Source organism: Balaenoptera physalus, assembly GCF_965194825.1.
Source record: "Balaenoptera physalus genome assembly, chromosome: 10".
In the NCBI taxonomy this organism is placed as follows: domain Eukaryota; kingdom Metazoa; phylum Chordata; class Mammalia; order Artiodactyla; family Balaenopteridae; genus Balaenoptera; species Balaenoptera physalus.
This window is the reverse complement of record NC_138889.1, coordinates 83213805-83219544: the sequence shown is the minus strand read 5'-3', so window position 1 is coordinate 83219544 and position 5740 is coordinate 83213805.

Sequence of the window (5740 nt, the reverse complement as noted above, 5' to 3'; positions counted from 1 at the left end):
CTATAACGTGCTTCCCTATTAACATACCTCTGAGTCTGTTCACGAGATCTGATTAGTTTTCCCCCAACATGGAAAACTAGGCAAATATAAAGGAGGCCTAGCACCGAGGGACACGGGCCGTGCTGTGTGGAATGGAATAGGCTGGCTTTTGGACACAAAAGTCCAACTAGTGGGATTAACTGTTTTTTGTTTAGAAAGAGCTAATGGGTCTACCCCCAGTGACACTCAACATAACATGAGGTGGCAGACCTGTACTGTGACTGCTGACTCCTGCCTAGGCCGCCAGAATGTTTCTTTTAGAGCTGGAGCCTTCCCCTCCCCACGGGGGTGGCCCTGGGTTTGTGAAAACCGGGGGTGGCCTTACCTTCTGTATAACTGGGCAGGGCACTGCTGCTATTGACTCCCTCTCCATTGACCCGGTCAGCAGCTTGGTTCTGCCGCTGTCTGTATTGTATTTGTGGTATCTGGTTTCAGTGTCCCTGCATACCTGCCCCAAGGATACCAAGGAAGAGGGGCAGACCAAGATTGTGAGGCTCATGCAGGGTATGTAGAGGAGGAGTGTATGGTCAGGCCACTCAAGATGGCTGTTCTCTTGCCCTCTGTACATCCCCTGCTCAACCAATGCCTGCTTCACCTACACCCTACTCACATGACTGACCTTCCTGCGTACTTGCCCCAGATCCCAGCTAGTGATCTTCTTATCAAAGGGGCAGTGAGGGGCGTGCCCCTCTGCTGGTTTCCCTGGCAACTAATAAGCCCACCTGACTTCAATTGCCCCCTATAACTGGCAACCTCCCCTTCCCCCTGGGAGTGAAGGCTGCCACCATGTCCTGCCCACCATCCCCCCACCCTGTTCTCTGCACACGGTGGGGTGTCACTCCAGGAATTTTGCTTCAGACATGTAAGCTCCCCCATCCATTAAACCACTGATGTCTCTGTTGCTGACTCTGGGCTCTTTCCTTGGTCTTAAAACTGGGTAAGTGTAGCCCTTGTAGACCTGTGGGGTGCAGCCCAACACTCCTATTACCTGCAAAATTTTTTTAAAAATGTAAACCATTGGGTGATATAGAAATCATGCTTTATATCAATAGTTCTTTTTTTTTTAATTTATTTATTTGGTTGCACCGGGTCTTAGTTGCAGCAGGCGGGCTCCTTAGTTGTGGCTCACCGGCTCCTTAGTTGCGGCTCGCCAGCTCCTTAGTTGCGACATGCGGACTCCTTACTTGTGGCATGCGAACTCTTAGTTGCAGCATGCATGTGGGATCTAGTTGCCTGACCAGGTATCGAACCCAGGCCCCCTGCATTGGGAGCACGGAGTCTTATGCACTGCGCCACCAAGGAAGTCCCAATATATCAATACTTCTTAAGAGAGGCAGTCCTGCCCCCAGGGTAAAGTTTTAGGAAGTTGTGGGGATAGTTTTGGTGTTGCAGTGATAAGAGAGAGCAATACTGGCATTTATTAAATGGGAATCAAGGATGCTAGATATGCTGAAATGTGTGGGACAGACCTGACCAGTGAAAAACCCTTCACGTCCCATTTGATTTTCTAATGTCCCACCCAGTATTCATATAGGTGAGAAAGAAACCTGTGTGTGTGAGTGTGTGTGTGTGTGTGTGTGTGTGTGTGTGTATACATATATGTACACAAATACGTAGATAGATACATAGATACATAGCTAGATCTGAGCCTAAAATTTCACTCCATTTTGCATATACCCAAACTCTATTTATTTGCAAGGCTTTAAAAATACACTGAATTTTTTAGGAATCAATTTCCATGTAAATCAAGAGTAAATTGTAATTTTTAAAAGTAGTTCCACTAAGAGTCGTTCACCATTTTAAAAAAATTACATCATGGAAGGTGACATCAATCATGGTATTTAAAAGCAACACCCGTATCAGCTTACCTGTGTCACGTTTCTGGAGATTCTATGTATAGATGTAAGTATCTGACTCTTGCATGATGTTGTCTGGAATCCTTGGGCTCAAGCACGTACATTCTGAAATACATATCATTTTATTATTTCCCTTCAATTATCCCTTGTCTCACAACATTACAACTGAATTTTTTTTTGTAACTATGAGTATAAAGCAAATTATGTTGTCTATGAATTTTATCCCAGGGTAGGAAAAGGTGTTTTACAAAATATTTATTATAAGAAGGGTGCACTGGGTCTCATTGGTTGAGAATAATTACCTTATAGGAGCCTCTTATATATACCAGACCCTCTGCTAAAAGTTGGAGATACAAGGATGAACGAGTCAAACAAAGGTCTGTTTCTGCTGAGTTTACAGTCTAGTGGGAAAGCTAGACATCAGTGTATAATTGTTCCAGTGATTATTTGATTTCATATGTGATGTTAGGACAGAAGTGCAGTGCCAGTGCCGTGGAAGAGGTTATAAAGGAGCCTTGTCTGATTTGTAAAGGCAGAAGTTTCTCTGAGGAAGTGATGGTTTCAGCTGAGTCCTAAAAGATAGTAAGAGATACCCAGAAGAATACAGGGTGGGGTGGAGCTTTCCAGGCTGATGGGACAGCATCTGTCCCCCTGAAAGCCTCGAGATATTCAAAAAGCAGGGAGAAAGTTGGTGTAACTGAAACATAAAGAAGACCATGAAACATAATCATGGTCTTAGTCAGTTCAGGCTACTATAACAAAGTACCATAGACTGGGTGCCTTAATAAACAACAAAAGTATTTTTCTCAGTTCTGGAGACCAGGAAGTCCAAGATAACGGTGCTGGCAAAGTCAGTGTCTGGTGAGACCCCACTTCCTGGTTCATAGATGACTGTCTCCTTGCTGTGCTCTCACATGGAGGAAGGTTCAAGGGAGCTCAGTGCAATCTCTTTTACAAGGACACTAATCTCATTTATGAGAGCTCTGCCCTCACGACCTGCTCACTGCCCAAAGACCCCACCTCCAAATACTACCACGTTGGGGGGGTAGGTTTCAACTCATGAATTGCGGGGGATGCAAACATTCAGTCCATAACAGTGAGGGAAAGAGTGGTGTGAGATGAAAAAAGGCATATCGAAGGTTAAGTAAGAGAGGTTTGGAAAGTATTTTAAAGATTGGAGCAACCAGAAACCACTGGAAGGTTTGGAAGATCAATGACCTGCTCAACTTTGTGTTTTAGAAAGATCACTGACTGTTGCATGCAGGATGGTCAGAGGTGGGCAAGAGAGGATGACCAGTTAATAGAATCTTAGAAAACATCACATGAGAGATGAGAGTGCCTTAAAAATGGTACTTGAGTATGATGGAAAGAAATAGCTGGTTTTGAAAAACATAGAGGAAGTATAATTGATGTAGTTTTGAGACTGATTAGATGTGGAAGTGGGGGAAGAGGTAGTTCTCAAGAATGTTTCCTGGGTTTGGTACTGAGCAACTGAATGGGGTACTGACCAATGAGGTGGAGAACACTGCAGGGCAAGCCAGCTGGGCAGAGAGAATTAATGAGTCGCATAAGAGACCACATCTACCTTTACGGCAACACTTCCATTGAGAAGAATGAGGCTCTGAGAAATTAAGTGACTATTTATATGGAGTCACCGTTAAGGACAATACAGTTCAGATTGGAAGTTCAGGTCTGATTACAAAGTCTAAAGTTCTTTCCCTATGTCACATTTGCTGAAAAATATTTCCAGGAACTTATAATCACTGGTGATTTGGGGGAGAGGTCCTAAAACATGTCTACAAATGGCCACTGAACTAGACCTTGATTGACAAGTGTATGTGGCTGGTCATTACTCAATACTATGAGACCTCAGAGGTCTGGGGTACACAACTGGCTGGAGTGATCAGAGAAGGCTTCACCAAAAGGCTGGCTCAGGAGATGAGTAATGAAGGATGGGCAAAAATTTAATAAGTGCTAAGGCACTTGATGTAGAGGGTGGTTTCGTGTGCAAAAAGGATATCAGTGGGAAGCAGTGATTTCAAGCATAGGCTCTGGGGTCAAACTAACTATATCTTAAATCAGATCTATTGTTTTCTAGCCATGTGTCCTGGGACAAGTACTTCTTTGACTCTTTCCTCTTCTGTAAGATGAGAATAATAATATGACCACTTCTAAGGTTGTTTTGAAAAGTAAATGAGACTGTGCATGTCCTTATCATGGTCTACAAGGCCCCATAAGACCTGGCGCCCTGCCATTTCTCAAATCTTAATTCCTACTCCCTCTCCCTCCTGGTCCAGCCTCACTGGTCTTCTAATTCTCCAAGACACCAAGTGCACTTCTGCTTCAAAACTTTCCCCTTACCATTTCTTCTGCCTCAAATAGTCTTCTCTTGAATATCTACACAGTTTTTCTCAGGTCCACCTTATTGAAGAGATTTGTCTTCTCTAATGCCTTCTAAAATAGTATCCCCAGTATAACCTCCCTATTTTGCTTCATATTTCTTCAAAGCATGTGTTATTCCCTGATAATTTATGCATCCTTTTTCTTTTTGGTCTATTTTCTCTGGGGTATATGTTCCGTGAAACCTGAGATTTTCTCCATTTTATTCAGCACCTAGAACAGGGCCAGACCCATAGCAGCTACTCAGTAAATACTTCTGAAATGAATTCATCCATGAAAAGCATTTTGCACAATTTCTAACATATAGTAAATAATTCATATTAGTTTTTATTTCATTATTCATAAGCCTATTCTTTTGACATTTATGGCTGCGTCAGATTATTTTTTAATACGAGGACACATTATTTTATGTGTCCTTTGTATGAAAGACGTATTATTTTCTGTGACTTGCTTTTGTCTTATGAGTTTTCTCCTCTAGCTTCAGCTTACCTTCCACATTTCTGAGAGAAACTTCCAAAAGCAGAACTGGTCAAACACTTTCAAATATCCCCACTGCTTACAAGAAAACATCTAAACTTAATATGGAGTGTTACAAGGTCCTTCATAATCTGGGCTCAAATTACCTCTGCAGTTTCATTTCCTCCTATTTTTCCCCATTCATCATATACTCCAGCCCCACTAATTTACTCATCAATCTCCAACACACCAGGCTTTTACATGTATCCGTGTCTTATACACACTATTGCTGGTACCAAGAATCCTCTCCTTCTCGTTTTTTGTGTTTTTAACACATTGAGAAGGGACTAGGTCCAAATCATCTTTTTCTCACTGGTGACAGACAAATCAGAAGGGTTTCCCGGCCAGATGATCTCTTGTATCTTTGGTTATTCAGTGGTAATTAGAACAGCAATATCACATTTCCAACACTCATGCTGCCACTGCCTACTGCTATAGCTGTGGCAGGCATCACTAGTTGATCAAGGCACTCTTTCCAGCTGAGCCCATTCCTAGCCTTAAAATCCTCTTTAGCCAAATGCCCCAGGCAGCCAGTTCTAATTGCTCAGAATTGGCACTAAAAATGAAATGCATTTGCCATCTCTTTGAGACCCTAGAACTTGGCAGGTGCTCAACAAATGTTTGCTGAACAGATGCTGAGTTTAGAGCTTTTTACAACAAGCAGCAAACATCTTTTTTAAAAAGTGTAGATTAGCCTTTTGATATCACTTCAGCCAAAATGCTTTTAAGACTCAAGTATCTCCTAAGTCACCCATTCTTCTTCCCAACTGTGTCCTTCATCGCGGCATCACCCCTGACTTACCGCCTCCCTGGACCTGTTGAGAGTCCTGCCACTTGCTCCCTGTTGGATAGTCCCCCTGTTCCTTTTGAATGAACTTCTGAAGAAATCATCTCCATTTCATAGTTGAAATATTTGTTCGTGCTTCTGC